The following is a 23846-nucleotide window of genomic DNA, read 5'->3' on the forward strand; positions in this document are numbered from 1 at the left end:
CGTGGAGGACTTCAGAGAAGAAGAGACTAAAAAACAAATGATCTGTTCTATGTTTTTTTTTCTCTCATCATTTTATTTCACTATTAATCTTTTTAAATATAGTTCCTGCATTTCCAAGAAGCAACAAATATTTTGAAAAAGATTTAATCAAAGTTATTCTCTGTGTGCAAAGAAATGTTTTGTTTCATAACTAGTCAAAATATCTGGAGATTTAATGGCAAGTTGTGATTCAACTTGTTTCTCTTTCTGAAAAGGAGAAGTAAGGTCAGTAATTTGATACATTTTTTTCTTTATCTTTTTTTTTTTTTCTTCTCCTTTTCTTCTTTTCTTTGTTTAAACAATGACATTCTATTTAGATTATGTAGTGGGTAAAGGGTGGGGGAGGGCAGGGAGAGAAGAGTAATGAAAATATGATTGATAGAATAATAACATATTTATTCCTTGTAAAAAGTTTATATGTTCTTCAAATGCTATTCCTAATTATACTTTCTTGATTACACTGCTTATGCTTGTTTGTAAATAATCTGTCATGCTTTAACTAATAATAATTAGAACTAAATAATAGTAAATAATATGTTTTATTTTTAACTCTATTAATATAAACAGTAAGTAATATTCCATTGTATATACTTCTTATAGCTTTCCTTACATTTTTTTATTTCTGCCTTACACCCTTTTACTTTCTACTCTCTTTTCTTTTCTTTATTAATATATAGAAATGCTTTTGATCATATAGACACAGTAAATAATAAGATTTGCATAAAATTGAGTTGGGACAAAATATTGAGTTTTATTACTTATTAATAATTTTGGGCTTAATTTCACTTACATAGAGGCTGTAATAACATGTAAAATACATTGTGAAGGTTTTGTCATGTTTAGATGCATTTACACTGCAAAATGAATGTTTGTCACTAGTTTTTAATAAGTTTCCCGCCAAAATGTTAAGAGAGACAATCTGGGATGTGGGCTGTCTCATGCACAGTGTCCATGAGCTACTTCAAAAGCTTCAACTCTCAGAATTCTCACAGAGAAGCTGAAAGCAGCTAGTCTCACCTTTGACCTAGATATCACACTGACACATCACAGATTCAGAAGTGACACTCTACCAGGAAATAGAAATGATACAAATACGACTATGTGAAGGAAAATGAACTCTTTAACATCTAAATGTGAGTTATTTTATATAATTACTTAAATATCTATGTTATAATTCATAAAATATGTCAGTTATAATGAGTTTAAATGATACAGTTTCTTGTAGTAAGTAAATGTCTTATTTTGGAAGGCATAGAAAATGAAACATTTACTCAAGTGTTTTTGAAAATCTACTTAACAGCAGCTTAATAATCTGTGTTAAAAACTTATGTTCCAAACATATACATTACTATAACTCATTTAATTCATCTGATTGACAAGCATAAATAATTTTATAACTCTATACTGGAAGAAATTGTCATGTGATATATTTTAAAGCAGTAGTATAGCATGGTTGTAAAATCTGGTTACTAAAATGTGTTTGCTGTGCATTATTTTGTATAAAGCAGACAGATTTATTGTAGGGACAGCAAGTAAGATGGTGCTCAGTAAGGACACAACTCAGTGAGATCAGATATATATATATATATATATATATATATATATGTGTGTGTGTGTGTGTGTGTGTGTGTGTGTGTGTGTGTGTGTGTGTGTGTGTGTGTGTGTGTGTGTGTATGTGTGTGTGTGTGTGTGTGTGTGTGTGTGTGTGTATGCATATGTATATATATATATATATATATATATATATATATATATATATGTGTATGTGTGTGTGTGTGTGTGTGTGTGTATATATATATATATATATATATATATATATATATATATATATGTGTGTGTGTGTGTGTGTATATATATATATATATATATATATGTGTGTGTGTGTGTGTGTGTGTGTGTGTGTGTGTGTGTGTGTGTGTGTGTGTGTGTGTGTGTGTATGTATGTATATATGTATATAAGTGTTTCTGAGAATCTGCATAACTATGCAGTATGATTTATAACAATTTCTATGAATACAATATTTTATTCTATTGACAATAATGAGTTTGAGTAAATGCTCATATACAAGCAATTCAAGATTTTTTTGGAAGCTGTTAATTGCATTTACATGACAGAAAATAGATGCATCTTAATATATGTAATGTCTGAATCATATTAGCCAAAGTTTTTGATTTAAATGAATGTTAGAACTTATTTTTCTCTCCTCTTGATTTCTAACATCAAGATTATTTGAATGCTATTTGAATACAAGTGTTTTATATTACATGGATGTATATAGTAGTATGAACAGTTTAAAAAAAAAAAAAAAAAAAAAGGTTTATTTTAGTTTATGTGATGCTGTTTTACCAAATGTGTAGTCTTGTCTTGCTAGATAATTGAATTGAAAACTGTTAACCTCAGTTAAATATAACTAGTATTAAATTGATAAGGTGGTAGCTGAGGTACTGCTGCTTAGGGTAGGGGGTTAACTTGAGTGGTAAATACTACTCTAAGTTGGAGTTTATAACTCCAGGCTGGATGCAAGGTTTAATTCTTACATTATTTTCACTTGTTCATTGTTATTTGTATATAGTTTTGACATCCACAATATATTTTGTACATTCATTGTCACTACAAACAAAATTGAATCCTATACAAAATCCCATAAGAGATTCAATAAATACAGCTATATTTAAAGGTACACCTAAAGGAGGAGATGTAACATTACTTATCTTGTTATTTGTTATTTTGATCATAAGATTCTTAAGTTTTAAAATGCCAAATGACATCTTTAAAAGGAATTTCTTTAAACATTAATGGATTGAATAATCCATGTAAAAGGGCAAGCCTAATAAGATACATTAATTTACATAAGGCCAACTTAGTCTTCCTGCAAGAAACCCATCTCTTGAAAAAGATATTGATAAACTAGCCACAAACAAATATACAGTATTGGTTAGTTCAGAGCACACTCAGAAAAAAGAGGAGTGGCTATTTTATGGAATAAAAGTATGCCCATTCCTAAAACCATTAAGTTTTATCAGGATGACAAAGGAATGTTTTGTATGGTTACAATACAAATTAATGGGAAGACTTACACTTTAATTAATGTATATTGGATACCTGGAATTGGTATCAATACAGTGAAACATCATCTTGATAAGATCATATCATTCTCTATAGGAGATATTATTTTAGCTGGTGACTTTAATTGTATACTACATGAAAGTGATACTACCACTATAGGAAAAGAAGAATTACATCTAATGCAAAACATTTAAATGATTTTGCTAATTCTTATCATTTGAATGATATTAATAATCAGATAGATTCAAAATCATTACCATACACCTTTTTTCTAACAGATACAAAACTTATTCAAAAATAGATAGGGTCTTTATTTCTAACCAGATGGTAACAGATTTAATTAATTCCAAAATCATTTCATGTCCTATATCTGATCATAATTCAATTGTTTTTGAATTCATGATAAAAAATACTCATAATGTTCAGATCAAAAGGATACCAGCATACTTAACTCAACTAAAAGACTATAAAGAATATATACTTTCAGAAGTAAAACATTTTTAGACATAAATAATACTCCTGAAGTCTCCATTGTTTATGTTTGGGATGCCTTAAAATCATATCTATATGGACAAAGTATCAGATTTTATAATAATAAAAGGAAATCTTGGGATAAGGAATTGTTAGATATTCAAAGTAAATTAGACTCTTATAAACATAATAATAAAGAAAATATTATGGACAAGAAAGTTATTGAAGAAATAAACAAACTAAATGAGAAATACAAAGAAATTTTAACTCATAAAGTTAAAATAACTTTAGAGAAATACAAGTTTTTGTCTTATTCAATAAGCCCCAAATACTTACATAGACTTAAAAATAAAACAAAAAGGTTGAATAAACAAAACCATATCAAATAAATCTTTTCTCTAAGGAAAAAGAAGAATGTTTCTAGTATACCAGAAATACTAGATGAATTTAGAAATCACTTTCACAAAATTAACCATAATAACATTAACATGGAACCTAAAGATAAAATAAAGGAGTTTATAACCACAAACATGAATAAAAAGCTTAATAAACAACAGATTAAACTATTGGACAAAAGTATTTCATATACAGAGGTTATTACACAAATAAATAAGCTTAAATCAAACAAAGCACTGGGTAATGATGGTATTATACCAGAGATATATAAAATCCTTTCTAAAAGTACATATTCATTAATACATAAGGTTTTTATTTTGGCCCAAACTGAGTTAATAACCCCCCACCCCATCTTGGCAATATACATTTATTTCACCAATTTTAAAACCTAATAAAGATCCAACTAGATGTTCTTCATATCGGCCCATCTCATTACTTAATGTTGATTATAAAATGTTTATGAGTATCTTTGCTGATAGATTGAAGACAATCATTCCCGGCATTATATATATAGATCAGACAGGCTTCATTGTAAATAGAAATACTTTTGATAATATAAGAAGAACTTTAACATTAATAGATTTTGCAAATAGGAAAAAGAAAGATTTAACACTTATTAGTCTTGATATAAGTTCAGCATTTGATTCAGTAAGTTGGGACTATCTGTTTACCTTAATGAAGTGCACAAACTTCTCAGATGCATTTGTAAATCTAATTGAGCATTTATACAAAGGAACGTTGGCTTATATTAAGGTAGGAACATATGTTTCACAAAAAATACCCATTCTTAAAGGTACAAAACAAGGATGTCCACTTTCTCCACTATTATTCACTTTAGTAATGGAGCCTTGGGCTAATTTGATCAGAAACAGTACTGACATAGAGGGTTTTGAAATAGATGAAAATACAACATCCAAAATTCAACTTTTTGCAGATGATGTACTAATTGCATCAGCAGGATCTAATTCTTCTATGCAGTCTCTATTTGATAACATGATGAATTTTAAAAGTATTTCTGGTTTAATATTCAATGAAGAAAAAACTAAAATACTACCTATATATACACGAAAAAATATTCTCATTAGTGATTTTACTAAATATGTACCCAATTCAGGTCAGATAACTTATTTAGGTATAATACTATCTAAAGATATTAAATCTATTATATATAATAATTATAATACCTGTTTTCTTAATATACAAAATCTTTTTAATACCTGGAATAATATGTTTTTTACTATGGAGGAGAGACTTACAGTTATTAAAATGATAATATTCCCCAAGATTTTATACTTAATACAATCAATAATACTTCCACCTACAAAAATAATTATCAAGAAACTGACTACACTAATGTTACATTTCCTATGGGCACCTAATAGACCTAGGATTGCATTAAAGAAACATACTAATAGCTGGTCTCAAGGGGGTATTTCTTTTCCAGACTTTAATTTATATACTATCTCTTCTATTGTAAAAGTTATTACTTTATTAATAGATCAGTCATATGTCGCAAAATGGAAAGATTATTGAGAGCTAATTAGTATGCACTTCATGAAAATCTCCTTAACATATAAAAATATGATTGTAAATAACTCCATGTTATGGTTACTAAAGGAATTTTGTACTTCACCTATTACACCTAAACATATGGTTTGTTACCCATTAAATATTATTATTAGTTATCGTAACTTTATATTCATGCACCCTAAGTATAGGGAATGGAATTTTATTGTATTCCTATAATGTATACTCAGGGTATGCTTTTGTCATCTACTTCTGAAGGAACTCATTTAGCTATAGATAATGATCTAAAGTACTGGTATCAGTTGATATCTGATAATAAAGTTAAAAATCTAGATTTCTTAAAACAAGAATTTGATCTAAGAGAAACTTGCTGGTTAGAGGTTCAGACCTTTAGACAACATCTCATTAATAAAATAGATCTAATGTCTATAACAGTTAAAGAATCTATTCCAACACTGATTGATTACTTGATATTAAATTTACAACATAAAGTTTCTGATAAAGGTAAACTTTCATACATACATAAAATTATCAGACAAGAAACTTTTTACAGTGTAGATTCATACTGGAATTATTTCACTTCTATTAATGGGGACCCACCAAATCAACAAGATAAACAATATATATTGGAATCTGCTTATAGAACTACGTCTTCCATTGTCTGGAGACTTTATACATGGAAATTTTTACATAGATCTTTTATACACCTTTGATGATGAATAAAATAAATAATAAAGATAATTTATGTAAGAGATGTAATGTAGAAATTAATGCTGACTGGGCTCATATGTTTTATGACTGTATAAAATTGAAAGAATACTGGAAGTCAATTAATGAATTTTTGCAGGCTCTTTTACAGATAATTTCATTATTTCTAAATCTCTTATATTATTCAACACACCTGTACCTCAAAGTGTTAAAAGGTTAAGCTTCCCTTGTTATGGTCTATTCTAGCAGTGGCTAGGAAAATAATAACTAGAAATTGGATTTCAGATACACCTCCTTCGTTCAATGAATTTAAAAATGTTATGAATATAGTGTGCCATATGGAAATAAACACAATTAGGACAAGAACAAATAGAAACACATCTTATTATATTGTATGGGATAATTTACAAAATTTGTTAAAAAAATTTTAATTTCAATAGCATGGTATTTTAGTTTAATTAATTGATCTGATTGTAGTGGATGTCTTTGTAAATACTTTAGTTGTTTTGTTGAATATTATAATAATACCTATTTTTAATTACTTGTATAAAATTGTGATGATATTTCTCTTATATGTTAAAACAATAAACCTGTTTTGAAAAAAAAGGAATGAATTATTTCAATTTTTGTATGTGGAGGATCCCAGAATAGGTGTAATGTTTGGGATCCAAAAGCTTCATAAGTCTACCACCAACCCCCTTTTCAGGACAATCATTTCTGCTTTGGGTAGTTCCACTGACTGTATTTCTTTGAATTTGGATCATATGTTGAAGCCATGTGTTGAGTTTACCTTCTTACATAGCTGACACATGGGATTTGTTTAGACAAACTAAGATGTTTTGGATGAAGCAACATTTCTGACAATTTAGTTTTATTTACAGTTGATGTGGTATCTCTCTTCAGCTGTATACCACAAGATATGGGGGTAGATTTTGCAAGATAGTTTTTGTGTAAATACTCTGATTTAAGCAATAATAATAATATTATAACATATATGTGTTTGTTAGACATTTTATTGGAAAATGCATTTTTTATGTTTAATAGAAATTTTTTTAAACAGCTGAAGGGAGTATCAGTGGGGGCTACTGTAGGGCTCACATATGCCAACCTTGTTTTAGGATGGTGGGATTTATAAATCCTACCTAATGTTTCATGTTTTGGTAATATTCTTTTTTATACAAGGTTTGCAGATGATTTGTTTTTCATCGCTAGGGCTGAAGATTTTCATGTGCAGGAATTTGTAGATGCTTTGAGTCAAAGTACTTCTTTTTTAAAGTTTGTTGTAAATGAAGTAGGTACCAAGGTGTCTTTTTTAGATGTTAACATAATTTGGGACACTATTAGTAAAAGGTTTCTTAGCACCATACATAGGAAGGTTACATTTTGTAACAATTATATTAATTTTAAAAGTGGGCATCCAAACTTTATTAAAAGTAATGTCCCTAGAGGACAGTTTATAAGAGCATCTCGTATGACAGTTGACGATTCTGCCTTCCTGTCAGAATTAGAGTTTATTAAGGGTCTTTTTCTGACAGGGGGTATCCTTCATTGATACTTTGTAATGCAGCAGATGAAGTTAGCAGTAGAAGGTATAAGGAATTACCTCCTATTTTAACACATGGCTTTCACAAGAAAGAGGTTGAAGCGGGACAGTTAGACAGTGTTAACAACAAGACTAGTGACGGTCCCAGGTATGCTTTAAAGATGAGAGTAGATAGTCACACTATACATAGAATTCTCTGTGATAACTGGAAAGTCATTGCAGGTAATCCTGATGTAGCCAGAGTTTTGGGAGACAGTCCATCTTTTGTTTACAAAAAGAATAGAAGTATAAAACAATTTTGGAGTCTAACAGAAGTCATTCTGGTGTCAGGCGTACTGTTGGGAGTGGTGTGGGTATGTTTAAATGCTCTGGTTGTAGGGGATTGGTGAGCTGAACCGGCTTCCTTCTACTGATGAAGGGATTACAGACAACGTCAATTCACTTGGCAGTTCTGGCCATGTAAATACTGGTGAATGTGTAAGAGCATCGGATAAGGCAGGGACAATGCAACAAAGCACCCCTACCACGATTAATTTATTGGTTTCACCTGTATTGGGTCTTCTCCCCACATCTCAAGGTTTCAACACCAGGGCTGTACAACGTCCAGCTACAGACCACCAGAGTATGAGCGAGAGAGCTGGAGTTGAAGGTAATAACATTCCTTCTGCCTTCAAAGTATGGCTAAAGAATGATTTTCAGTTACTGGAAGGGCCCATTACTAATACTGCTGTGAGTTTGAGTGAGCAAGACGATGCATGTTTAGTCAAATTGAAGAAACTGCAATTCAAGATTTCATACTTTCGAGAGTGCCTTAATTGTAAGGTGGTCCCCAAAGGGTTAAGACGAGTCTCGTATCCTACTTGCTTGGAGACTGGCTCTTCTTTCCACTTGGACTTAATAAATTTGTTCGACCGGCAAGGGTTCGAACTCATTGAAACTATTATAAAAGATTATAGTTTATGGGTGGATGATTTAACTCAATATGTGACTGGGATGGATGAATACATACAAGCTCATTACGAGTTTGGAAGGTATAAATATGAATACGAGCGTATTTTCACTAGTATTGACCAGCATATGCACAAATTAAAAGTCAACAAAATTAAAAAGCTTGATAGAGACATTAAAGCATATGGCTCAGGTTCTGCTTATCCTATTACATCTCCTGCACAAGTTTGGGGTAAAGTAAATACTCATTCCAACCAGTCACATTATAGTTCTGGTCACCAAGGTGAACCTCAAACTGAAGGTGTGGAATACAATGATGTTGTCGACCCTTCTGATTCTGTTTCTGATACCGATGGTGCTGAATTGCTAGCCAGTGGAAGGAGTGGGACACCCTGGTGTAATTGGCTACGTAGTGCCCATACAGTCAATAATTTTCACCAACAACATCAAAATTTTCAGAATGGCCCATTTGCAGGGGCCAGGCCAAAACAGAAGAACTTTCAACAGACTCATTCCAAAGGCAGGAAAACATACAACAAATACAGGAACTAGGTTTCCAATTAGAATCTGATGTGCTAATGAACATTACTATTAACAAAGGGGTGGATTAATCTTTTATGGGCGTATTGGCAGACTACCAAAGTAACTTAAACTTCGACTCTGAGTCACCAGAACATGGAAATTATTATGTAAACTTACCTGAGATAATATTAAACAAAGGAGGGGACTTCAAATTGTACAACTTTAGTGGTACCCATTTCAGTACTGATATGGTGGACTTTCTATCTAAAGGCCTGACATTTATACCATCTAAACCATGGAATGTAGTGGACACTATTCTGGACATTAAGTTATACACTAGGAAACTTAATTTTAATGTATTAATGGGTAGTGTATTTGATATGGATCATAGTGATAGATTTCATGTTCCAAGTACTTATAACCCCCCTTTGCACCCTGTGTTTGAACTTTTTGAAAGATGCTGTGAGCTTGATGTTAAGCATACCAGCATGAACAACATTGGTGGATATTCCTCTATCAATACAAGTGAAGAAGAACGTGACTTCTTACGGTATATTAGATCACAGGGTCTACGGCTTTGTAAGCCTGACAAAGGTGGAGGACTCGTGATTTTCAGTCTGATTGATTATCAAAACAGGATGAATAGGTTACTCAATAGTGAAGCATATACTCCTAGTACTCGATCAGAGGTAAACAAAGCTTATAAGATCATCAATGATTGTATAGAGGACTTGTTTACTGAGGGGAACATTGATCAAAAAAATTTACAACTATATTAAAACCATGTTCCCAAGATACCCATGCATTTTTGGTATCCCCAAAATCCATAAGACTATAGAGGATCCACCTTTGAGACCACTAGTGGATAGCAGGGGGTCACCTACTTATTCCTGTGCAAAGGTTGTGGATGCTATTTTGCAAAAATACCTTGTAGATGAGAGTCAGATATGTAAGGACTCTTGGTCCTTCTTAGAAAAGATAGGTTCATTGGATTTTAACGTGAACCACAACTTCCTTACTATCGACGTGAAGGACCTGTACACTAGCATACCGCACGAAATAGCACTAGAGTGGGTGGAACTTATGCGTGTTAAACACAATGCAACTGCTAGGGAAATTAATTTGGTTTCATCACTTATAGATCTAGTCCTCTCAAACAATTATTTTATGTTTTCCAACTATTTTTTTCCTACAAAAGGTAGGGGTAGCTATGGGGTCCCCCTGTGGAGGTAGCATAGCGAATCTAGTGATGGCATATTGGAAGTCAGAGTATGTCTTTAAGGATAACAAGTTCTCCGAAACATTCATTTTTTACACCAGATTTTTGGATGACATATTTGTCCTCTTTAAGGGTAATGAAGGTGCAATTCACATCCACATTTGATTGTAACACAATCGCTTATTTGGACATCAAGTTAAATAAGAATTATGTTTTGAATTCCTATACAGCTGGGATATATAGGAAAAATACATATTCAAACACTTTCTTACACTATACAAGCAGCCATTCATTTCACCAAAAGAAATTGGTCATTAAGGGGCAACTAGTAAGAGCATCTAGAATGGTTAGCTTAGATGATGAATTTCGTGAGGAGTGTGATTTAATTAAGAATATGTTCCTCCACAGAGGGTACCCCGAATCCTTATTAATCAGTCTTATCCATGAAGTCATGAATAAAAGAAGTAACAATGTATACACACCACTACTCAGAGTTAAATCAACTATATTGCTCAGAAGTCCAGGAGCTAGAGCAGATGTTAATATTGATCCGAATGCTAGCATAGATGTATGAGCCTCAAGCTAAATGCTAAAAAGTCATCCCATTTGGGAAAAACAAGAAAGTGTTAGAAAAGACCTATATATATATATAGCACACCATCAAAGAAAGGGTTCACATCTAGATCAGAGAGTCATTGCCCCTCTACTGCGTCACTTATCAGGCCCATAATTGAATACAATGCAAATACATTCTGGCTGGGCTTATAAATGCCCTAGGGCAGATAGCCTAGTATCTACCTATGAACCTATGAACCTATATCTATAGATAGAAGTCCTAGTCACACCAACATTTCTACTAACTTTATCACCACGTTTAGTAGACATAGTAATCAATCTAGCCATTCTAAGGAAGAATTTGGGACCTATTTAAGATGTACCCCGACATTTATCAGAAAATAGGTGATGGTCCTAGGGTGACCTTTAGAAAAGGAAAGAATCTTAAATCACTTTTGGAAAAACATGACACAGCATTAGTAAGGAACCCAGGCATGTTTAAATGCCTTAACTGTAACTATTGTAAACATGTAGACGAAATGAATACCTTCCAAATTAATAACAAAATGTATAGACTAAAGGGTAGATACAACTGTAATTCCACTTTCATCACATATTTAGAAAAAATGTACATCCTGTGCAGCTTATTATGTTGGTAAAACTGAGAGAAGATTACGCGACAAGATGTATGAACACTTATACGCTATAAGAAAATTTAAATCTGATAATGCATTAGCAAAACATATTTCTAGTCACAAGGATCATTCTTTCAAGTTCCTCATTATTGATCAAGTTAAAGTTGACAATAGAGGGGGCTCAAGACCTCTCAAACTTGAGGAACTTGAGTTAACCTGGCAGGTCAGACTTAATGCATATAGTTCCCCAGGGTTAAATGATGCTTGTTCAATTAGCAGTATATTGAAACTTAATAGTTTGAAGAGATGAAGAAATATGAGCATATCAAATGATATATAAATGATAGTATTAAATTTAAACACAAAAATTAAGTCAGTATATTATACATTAATATGCATTCTTTTATGTAATATTATGGTATATTAGGATTTGTGTGACAGTCCCTACGTAGAGAGCTGCTGTGTATATGTCTCTTTCCATTTAGGTTTTCAATAAGGTTTTATTTATACATTTTTCATTCAATATGTTTTTAAATTGTATTTTAACGTTTGGGTATTTTTGAATTATTTGTGAGTAACCTGTTGAAAGTTACTTTAAAGTTGTAGTGAAGAAATGGTTTCACTGTCCCTTTAATATGTGTCAATTAATTAATTACGATGTGTATATATACTAGGGTTGTAACAATGGTTCTTATTCTAAAGAAGTCAGCTGTTAAGAGCTGACGAAAAGCGCTTAAAATAAACTCTTCTGACTGCAGACTCGCAACCGCCCGTTTTTTTGTTTGTTTATAACTTTTGGAGTCTAACAGAAGTCATTCTGGTGTCAGGCGTACTGTTGGGAGTGGTGTGGGTATCTTTAAATGCTCTGGTTGAAGGGCTTGTAGATTTATTTTTGAAGGACCCATCATTTCCTTAGGCCATGTGGATAGAAACTTCATGGTCCCTGGCCAGGTAAATTGTAGTACTGTAGGTATTGTTTATATTGTGTTATGTTCTGCATGTCCTGCCTTTTATGTTGGCATGTCCACTAGGAGTTTAAGACAAATAATTTTGGAGCATGAGTATGCCATTAAAACAAAAAATTCTAACAATGCTCTGTTTAAGCATTCTATTGCTTGTGTTAATTGGAAAAAAAAATACTTTTTCTGTGTTGGAGGTGGTTAGGCAGGACATAAAGGGAAGCAACTTTAGAAATCCTGTGGCCCAGAGGGAGGCTGAGTGGCAATTTAGGCTGGCCTCCTATATTTCCCCAGGTCTTAATGATGCTGTGACATTAAGTGATTTAAACAATAGGAAAGGGACTATTAATAAATATTAGTTTTGGTTGTTTCCTACAGCACTAGTCTATTGTTTTTTTAAACAACAAAGTTTTGAATACTGAAACAGTTTATCTGTTTGCATTTTATTTTGTCCTACGGCTTTTAATCACATTTAAGTAAGATGTAATCAGTTTTAACGAGAGTGATGTACTGACTGACTGTTGTTAATTGTCTTTATTATTTAAATGTTTAACTGACTGAGTTCTTATGTTTAGTTTCTGAAGAAGTCTGTTAGACGAAAAGCGAATATTAAACTTTGACTATGCTAAAAACTACTTATTGGAGTCCTCCTGGCACATTATTTGGTGTTTTTCTCTTCTTATAAACATAGTATAAGGCTTGACAAAAAAACTCTACTGTGTTAAATTACAACAGGCACACCAAAATAATCCTAAAAAGTTCTCGTCATTGGTCAAAAATCTATAAACCCAGGCCACAGTCAACAACCCACACCCTCCCAGAAGACACTTTATCCACAATTGGTAATACAATTAGCAAATAATTTCTTCAAACTGTAGTCTCACTTATAAAAGACAATCCCTCCATGAAACCAACCCACCTCCACCCATAAAACCCCATAGAAGCCTACTTTTTACTCAAACCTGTCCCTACCTTCACAATAAGAATATATCTCCTAAAACTAAAAAACTGCAAGCTCTGCTGCAAACAACTTTCCTCCTGAATTTCTCAAACTTGCAACTGAAGCTCTATCATATCCATTATCTATACTAAGAAACAAGATCCACTCAAGAATCTCATGTCTCAGCCATTTGGAAGAAAGCATACATTCTTCCTCTTCATAAAGGAGGACCCTCTTCAGATTACTTCAACTTCTGACCAATTGCCTTTCTATCGCCATTCTAAAAATATTAAAAAATGTATCTATTCCCATTTACTTCAATACCTAACCATAAGCAATCTTTTCTTCCCAACACAGCATGTTTTTAATCCCAACCATAGAATTATCACTGCCTTAATTCACATTGCTGATACCATTAATAAAAATGAAAATACTGGAAATGTAATATCTTCTTTATTCCTACACCTCTCCAAAGCATTCAACACTTTCTTGCATAAAACTCGCCCCCATAGGTCTATCCCTCCTCCTCCCTTTCCTGATTTAACCACTACCTAATAGATTTCAAGCAGTCAAATGACAGCAAGTACACTCATCATTTCTGTCCATTAGTGTAGGGATGCCACAAGGTTCACTACTTGTATCCCTCTTGTTTAATATTATAAATGATCTACATACTGCTTACAAACATCATCATCATCACACCCTTTTTTGCTATTTTCTGCATGGGGTTGGGGCATTGTGTAACTTGTCACCATCTCTATCTATTCAATGCTACTCTTCTACCTTCTTCAACATTCATGCCTAGCTGTTGCAGGTATTCTCTCACACAAATCCTCCACCTCTTTCCTGGATGCCCTTGTTTCCTCTTGCCTTCTTCCAGTCTGTCCCAAAACTTCTTCAGCAGATTGTCTTCTACTTTCCTGCACATGTGCTAGAACCACCACAATCTGACTTTTTTCTGCAATTGGAGCTTCTTTGGCTTCTGTTCTTTTGTCCTCATTTCTTCATCTGTCCCAGAGTGTGCATCCTACTACCTGTCTCAGACACTTAATCTCCATCACCTCTAGCTTCATCAACTACTCTACCTCTACTGCCTAAGTTTCTGTACCATACAGTAATACTGGTTGAATCACAGTTTTGTACACATTACTTTTCAGCTTTTTTGGCATTTTCTGTCATACACTACCCCTGACACTCTGTGCCAGTTGGCTGCAGCCCCTCTAATTCTAACTTTGATCTCATAATTTGGACTTCCCTTTGTCTCAACCACCTCTCCCAGATACTTGAAGCTGTTAACCTTTTCCACTATTTCCCTTCTATCTCACTTCTCAGCTTCTTCTGATTTCCTCCATTTGCTGCCCTTACAACTGCCTTATCTGTATTCAGTTTCATCCCACCGGCCTTCAGTTTTGCATTCCATCCCCCTATCCTTTGTTAAAGTTCTTGCTTAGATTCTACTTGTAATGCCAATTCATCTGCTTACAGCAACTTTGTTGATCAGTGGGCTCAGAGGTGAACCCTGCTGCATACGCACTCCCAGTGGGAACCCCTCTATAAGACTGAACACTGTTTGTACTTGAGTCATTGGGTCTTTGTTAACAGTTTGCACTAATTCTACCAATGTTTCTGGGACTTTGAACCACCACAGTACTGCCCAAATCAGCTTTCTTGGACTTTGTCATATGATTTCTCCAAGCCTAGAAATGCTCAGTTGGACTCTTTCCTCATTACTACCTTCTTCCCAACTATCTGTATCACTGCAAATATTGGGTCAGTTGTGCTGCATCCTGATCTGAATCCAAACTGCTCATTTCCCATCTTACTTTCTACTACTCTGCATATTCATTTATCAATCACCCTCTCCAGAACTTCCATACAACATGACAGTAGTTTGATACCTGTATACCACCCACAGCTGTGAATGCCCCCTTATTCTTGAACAATAGTAGCCCTAATATGCTTATTCTCCAATCATCTAGGATGCCTTTTTCTCTATACTGCTAGGAGTACACTCAGGAACCATTTCTCCCCCAGCTTACCCAACATCTTGATTATATCTGCTGTGACCTCATCTGAGCCTGCTGCTTTCCCTGACTTTATTTTCCTTAGTGCTGTTCTTACTTCTTCTAGGGTGAGCTCCTCCTCTTCTTTCATCACAGACTGTCTGGGACAGTTCAGCTTCTGAGGGGTTTTCTTCATTCAGAAACTGCTGGAAGTACTCCTTTTATCTGCCTTTGATGTCATGTTACCTGCTGAGCTGGTTGTTGCTGTCATGCTTATTAAAGGTGTCTGACTATCTTTTTTATCTTTCTGTCTTTGCCTTGCAATCTGATACATTTTTCTTTGTGTCATCTACTGACCCACTTTCCAGAAGTTGGAAGAGTGCCTCTCATGCCTTGCTCTTTGCTTTTGCAACTCCTCTCTTTGAATATTTGAACAAGTATTCCTTCCTAGCCTTGTCTATCTTTTCTATCTCCCACTTTTTTCATGCACTCCTTGTTTCTTTTGATGATTATTTTTGTACTTCTGCATTCCACCACCAGCTTTCCTAATGTACCTTATTTCCATACCTGGCTTGGCTTCATATCTGTTCTGTAGTCCTAACACATGCTGTTTTGAGGTGCTGCCATTCTCCTTCAGCTCCACCTATTTCCTCTTCTTCCTGAGGTGCTAGAGCCATAAGTAATTCCTTTAACTGTTGTGCTTTCTCTCCAGTCAACTTCCAGGTATTCAGCCTGGTCTCTATTGACCTTAGAGCTTTCTCTGACCACTGTTTGCAGCTGATTGAGGCAACAAGTAGTCTTACGCTGTGGGCCATTTGTGTGTCTCTCCCCTCAACAACATGGGTAAACCACATATGCACCTCCACATGCTGTAGCATATTATCAAGAAACTGGTGGAACATCCTCAAGCTGATGCCTGGGATGCACCCAGCATGTCTCACACTGGTCAATATAGCTGATAGTCTCAAAAAACAATTGATGTCCATGTTGATAGATGTATCATGTATCCAATGGAGTAACATATGAGTGACACATTTCAGCCAGCTCTTGCATGGTGCCACTTTCCACTTAGTAGGGGACAATCATTCTTGTGCCATGCAAGGCATGTTATTTTACACACGGATTGATTTCTCAGTACCACTGAGAGTGATGATGTGCACTTGCATAATTGGCAGCAATGACAGCTGTCTATTTCATATACATATTCAGTAATGTGGCAGATACTCCATATATGTTTTTTTAGTCAAGCTCCCATAATTCGTAAGTTTTACTGTGGTCAACATCTCTAGCAAGTGTATTCATTTCTGAATCACTAAACTATATTGTTTAACCTCACTTGCATCTCCGATTACCTTCAATTGAACAGTGTTGCTCATTTTTATGTTATTATATCATAATTTGCATATTATTCAGGCCACTTTATTTCATTGGGTCCCTATCAGATCAGCGAAAAATCAGTTTATCGAACGGTATTTTCAGTGCAATTACATTGAACATGCCATTCATTGAACTGCTCATACTGAGATCACAATACGGTGAGGATCGGGAAAATTGCCCTTTCCCCACTGTAGTGTGACCTTAGAGTTGATATATATAATTAGCAGGGGGGGTAGCCCACATGAGGGGAACTCGATGAACAGCATCTCCAATGAAATGCCATTCGTTGAAGTGACGGTTCGCTGAAATGATATAGAGCCCATTTTCATGACCTTTTGCAATAGTGCTCAGTATGTGTCTGAATCACTCATGCCTGGAACATGGTCACTCATCACAGAAAATCAGCTACTGTAAAGTGAAAATTGTTTCTGAATTTTAAAGATTATTTGTAAATTCAGTAAAAATAAAGAATAAGTAAAGGAAAAAACTATTTTGATTAGAAAACGTTGAAGAAAATAATTTGTATGTGTGAGTCCAGAAGTACAGTGAGCAATGTTAAAGGTATTTACTCCAGGTAAAATGTAATCATGGCTGTCAACCCTGTTTTGTTTTGAACCAGTCAATAAGGACAATCATATGGTCAAAATTGTCTGGGATATCTACTTATAAAATAAGGAATGCAGAAATATTTTTTCCAAAATAGTGATAAGGCAAGCATAAGTATATGGAAAATGAATATTAAAATAGTGTGAAAAAAGTTAAACATGTATTTGGAAGAATTTCAGGTGTCATCCCACATTCCAAAGACATGCAGTAGGTGGACTGGACACTCTAAACTGGCCATAGGTATGAATGTGTATGTATGTGAGTGAGTGGGGTAGAAGAACTATCACAGCAGGGCTAGCCACCTGACATTGTCTACATTGGCTCTAGATGATTGTCACTGAAGAAGTGACACACTGACCTCATGTGCAAAAAAGGGAAAAGGGTTTAGGGTGGATGTATTTGGAAGAATTTGTAAAGAAAAGATATACTTATCAAATTAATCATAGCAAGTTTAAGTGTTAATAACATTTAAATGTGACTTAAAGATTTTCTTTAAAGGATGGGCAAGGAAGGTATCTGGTAAAGTGGAGTCATGGTTGTTAAGAGTTTAGGCAGGAAGTGTTTGTTGAAGATAAGAAATGTAGAAGGGTTCTTAGAAAAATGCAGATTCTTATTATTAGAAAGAATATATCTAACAAAAATGTCAGTAGTTGTAGTACTGAAGGTAAAAAATATCTTTTTAAAGAAAGTTGCTAGAGAAAAAAGTGAAAACTATGACACTGATGAGATATGTAAGGGAAATTTTGAAACCTCATACTGTGATTCCGAATGTATACTTCAAGGTGTTACTGAGTGGCAAGAATATTTGAAAGTGATAAGCTGAGAAATGAAAATATGTGCTAGTCAGTAATTGATGATAAAAATGGAAACCATCGTTAATGACGCTGAAAACAATAATGTGTCTGGCATTGCTAATCTTCCTTACAAATTAGTGCTTCATTACAAACTGATGAAATGCAACTCAGCAAGCCCTAACCAACTTATAGCTCATTCATTTATTCTCAATTTATCTTTCAGTTCATATTTTGCTTCTGAGAAAAATAAATATTTGAAAATGCATGTAAAAACTGTTTGAGTGGGAAATCAATGTTCAGTCTACAATTTAGAGAGTGGTCTACTTTCCTAACTGACCTCCTACATTTATTTATTCATTCTTAAGTGAAGTCACACAGCAGAGGTCTGGAACTTTGTCAGACATTTCTTCCTCCATTAGTCATAATCTCACTTCAGTTGCAAATATAAAACCATATACAATTTTCTACTCCTGGAAAAGAAAATGCCAAGAGGTTTGTTCTTTAATTGTGTGTTATTTTTTAATTCCTGTATAACTCACACTGCATTTTCCTTTTTCAGAACAGAAATAAGTGCATTTGCTCTTTTTGCCTGTGTCATACTGACTGCTCCTCAGTGATATAAGGCTGTACAGAGCCTATGCTAATGTTTAATATGTTTGTCTGATTTTATTAAATTGTCCTTCCATCAGTAATATCATAGTGCATTAATAACCCATATAATGGTTAGAAATTCTCATTCAACTCCCCTAATGGGGTACCTATATATTGTATATCTGTACATGGATTCAAAACAAAAACTAGGCACTTGCAGTATTGTGTGTTAATTTAATAGTGCCTGTATCTTTAGGCTAATACATTGACATTTCAAAGACCAGCTGATTGTGTGTGCTGTCCTGATTAACTGGAAAATAGACTGTAGTGGTGCATGAATATTAGAAATATACCTTCAGTAACAGCTGGCAAGGCTAGCAATACCTATTTCATAATAAAGATTAAGTAGCAGTAATATGCACTTTAAATTCTTCCCTAAAGTCTTTACTGCATGTCTTATTTGTTCTTGCAACAAATGGAAACCTAAAAATGTTTAATATGGGTTTCAAAAGAAAAACAGAACCAGCAAAACGTAGATCCTGAAGGTAACAATTTATTGTGACAGGTTAAAAAACCTACACATGTATAACACTTTTGGGTTTCATTATGTGACACTTGTTTGGATTGCCTAGCAAGTTTATAAAGGACACTCTCAGATGTATGACATGAGCTTCACAAGAATTATTGAATTATAGAATTAGTATTACAGGTTAGTACTACAAGTTTAGCACATGATATTCATCACTTTTCACCCACTTTTTTCTTCTACTTCCATCAGATCTTGCTTTATTTATATATCTGTAAGTCAAATAGGTGAGACAATCTGAGGACCCTTTCACACTAATAACAGGGTCTATATTACAAAGAAATATATGCATTCTATAGAAAATAAGTTTTCTAGAGGCATTTCTAAGTTTTGAAACCATTCAGTTATACTTTGTTTAGTATGAAGTATGCAACATGTTCCCTTTGGTCTCTGAAAGGTTGTTGTATATAGAATAGAAACAACTACATAAATCCTGATCTCCATAGGTACGCAAAGGCCACAAATTTTGTTGAATTTATGTGGGCTACATACATATCAAGGCACACAGAAAGTCCCAGTTTACTCAGAAGTGATATATATAATTTCCAGAAAAGTGAACTTGTAACAGTGGCACTACTCTTAACTTTGATGCTAGATGTCACCTTTTAATACAGGACATGGCAGAACTAGGCATTACTGTATGCTACTGCATGACTGAAATTATAACCCTACCATTCTTGCTTCATGTAACTGATATTTTTGGTGTGCTTCACTCATTTACAGTCAAATGCATTCTGATATGCAATTTCCCTCACATACAATTATAAATCACAGCTATGTTCACCGGACATATACTTGTATATCACTAAGCCCTAATTGCCCTACGTTATTCCATTTACATGTCATTTTGAAGTCACTTGCTTATGTTTTTTTAACAATTTAGCACAGCATGGGACTGTGAGTTGTTATCAGCCTATGTGTAGTTATTTCCTGCACAATTGTATGCTGCATAAAACACAACTTGTCTGTGAATCCCAGACTACTTCTCTTCCTGGCCTGACTGTAGGACTTTATTAATGTACAATGCTGCTTCCTCATTAAAAAAGCTGGCTGTACAATACAGATAAAAGAACTGCACAGCCAATAAATTCAGACAGAGCAGCACAGTTTGCTGTCTGTATATCATGGCTCAATGATCAGACTTTTATAATGCCTGTAATATGGATGAGTGGATGGCACAGTGGTGTAGCGGTTAGCATTGTTGCCTTACAGCAAGAGGTTCTATGGTTTGATTCTCAGCTGGGATGCCTTCTATGTGGAGTCTGCATGTTCTCTCTGCATTCGTGTGGGTTTCTTCAAGGTCCTCTGGTTTCGTCTCACATTCCAAAGACATTGGATTGAACACTCTAAATTGGCCCTGTGTGTGCATGCGAGTGTGTGGTGCACCCTCTGAAGAGGGTTGAGCCTTCGACTAGCAACCTGATCCTGTAAAACCTGTACCTACTACAGAAACAATGAGTGTAGAATGGTACTGGTTGCCCAATGCACTGTCTTCACAAGACCAAATCCAGGCTTCAGGGATATTCATGAGTGCAGGATGTTATATTGAGAGTTACACAGAGGTGCAGTGAAGGGCATTAAATTTATGCAAGTAAAGCTATGTTTCCTATTCTGAGAACTGCTTTGAATAATCTATTACATCTGCACATACCTTTTACTTCTATACCTGGTTTCACTGTTGCTGTGTTCAAGTAAATGGTTACCAGACAACCTATGAAGGAGCTGAGCTTCTGTGTACTGTAAGACTGGATACCAACAGTAATGTTTATACTCTGCTGTTCATATATCCGTGTGCCATAAATGAGATGTTAGTTCCCTGTGTCTTATCGCAACTTGTCAGTTTTTTTTGACTGCATTACAAGCTAAGGAAATATCAAGCTTTCCTGTCCTTTAGTGCTAAATATTTGTTTTCCTAGATAACCTCAGCACCAAATCAAAAGCATAGGTGTTCTGTATGACATATTTTGGATAGCTGCACATACCAGAGTACATAGCATGTAACACTACAATTACATTATTTTACTGCTGTATGTTCTTCAGTGCAGTCTTCAGCTGTTTTATGAACATACAAATATCTCAGGCATGGGCAAAGATTCTTTTCTAGCCTGGTAGTATAACAAAACAATCATTCCTATAGTAAGTGCCCAAGTTGTTTTAAAATATCTAAACTAGTGCTTGCTTTAATATAATTTAATAGTCTACTCCAGCATCAGATAGTCTTCCAGAGAACCAATTAGTACATCTCTCATTCCTCTGTGATCTCTTACACAGGTTGTCTGATAAGTTTCTACTACTCTTTCATAATCCCAGACATTCCTAGAGGTAGTTATCTCTAAATTCTCTATATACTTGATAAAGGTTTCCTCTAAAATATCTTTATGAAGCACATACCAATTCAAATATTTAATATTACATGATAACCTAAACATTTACATCTATGGATGCCCTCAGTATATTTCCACTGTACTCATTTCTAACTTCCTCACGCTAGTTTTCTTATAATGTTTCTGTATTATTTTTACATACTCTAGTTTGGGTCCGATGACATTTACAGTGATTTTATGAGTTCTGGTTTCCTAGACTCTGTCAATCTTTTCATACACCCTATTGCTGAATCTACACTTTTCAATCACTGTGTGCTGTATTAAATGTTCACCCTTCTGTCTATGTCTCCTAAACCTCATATGCTTAGTTTTTCGTGTATTTCTCAGCATATTATTAGCCTATGCTCAGACAATCAATTTAATCAAGTTATTTTGCAGGCATGCCCTGTCTGTAACAGATGTAATCTGTTTACAAGTTTTCATTTCATCTGCATCCAGACTAAAAACGAAAGAAAAAGGGAAAAGAAAATGAGAAAGATGGACCTGAAAGATACAACCTAAACAAGTATGGGCCTAGGAAAGAGCCCTGTGGGACTCCCTGACTGCAACCTAGACGTTCAGCTGTCCAACTGCTGTATGATACTTGGCAAGCAATGCAGTTATCTGTCTTATCAACATTAAATTAATACTTAGTTGTTCTAATATATTGATCAGTGCTTTGTGTATGACCCTCTCAAAGGCTGAAGAAAAGTCTATATAAAGAACATCATAGCACACTTTTTATTTATAACTATTATATTGTTATAGAATATCATGTAACAGGTAATTATAGATCTATTTTCTACACAAAAATGCTGATAAATTATTTCAAGTCTCAACCTTTCTAATTCTGACAATAATTTATCTTAAATAATCGTGTATGTTGCGTTTCCACAACAAGAAAGTAAACTAATGGGTCTGTATGGCTCTTGTTTTGTCCTATTCCCCTTTCCTTTAAAGATGTGTTTGACAAGTGCACATCTCCTATTTTAAGGAATCTGCCCATATTTAAAAGATCTAGTGAATAACAAATTTAATGGTACTGTAAGTTCATGCCGAAGTGTTTTCAGCTCATTACTACTAATCTCGTCTCCTTCTTGTGCATTTTTTGAGTCCAGATTATAATAGTTCTTTTTCAATTTAATCAAATTTAATTTTAGTATCCAAAGTCAGTTGGACATTAGTAACACAATTTAACACTCATTTTGTGGAGCCAAACTGTTTTGCATAATATTTTGTAGGTAGATCTATAATATGTTGTGCTTGACAGTAAATTTTGGAATCGTCACACAGTTTATTGATTTCTCTGTTTTCACTTCTACTGTATCATGTATCTATAAAATGGTTTCCTTTCATGCTGAATATCTTTATATATATATTTTTTTAAATTTTCCCTAATCATGTCTCACACTATTTTTCATTTGTCTGCTCAGTTTAATTTTCAGTTTTCAAAGTTATACTTTGACTTTCTCTCCATTTATTGTGTTTTCTCTCTCATCTTAAGTATCTTGTTTTTATGGAAATATTTCCTCCTAATCTTGTGTGCCTAGACCCTGATGCTAAACTTTTTTTTATGTTTTTGCATTCCAACAATTTCCCTTTTCAAAATATGAGCAGTCATTCCACTGAATGCATCATTCCATTTATTTTCACATAGTGACTATTTTGTCGTCATGTAGTCTGTTATTAATCGTCTGTGCATCCATTTATATTTCAGTTTGGCAGCCAATATCTAGCAGTAATTTAACATTGATGACCTCATGATCACTGCATGTCAAAGGTGGTAAAACATTTCATGAATCAACAATCATTTCCTTAGGAACATGAACAATCTTCAGTATGTTCTGGTTCCTGGTGGGTTTGTTTACAATCTGCAGCAATTGTTCCTGAACATAGATGTAAATAACTTCCTTACTAATGTAGATTTAATAGTAATCCAGCTTGTTTCTGGTGAATTTAAGTCTCCAGCTATTACTGTTTTCCTGTCTTGTTTCATG

Source organism: Protopterus annectens, chromosome 10.part0 (genome assembly GCF_019279795.1).
Source record: "Protopterus annectens isolate FY-2018-M chromosome 10.part0, PAN1.0, whole genome shotgun sequence".
Taxonomy (NCBI): Eukaryota; Metazoa; Chordata; order Ceratodontiformes; family Protopteridae; genus Protopterus; species Protopterus annectens.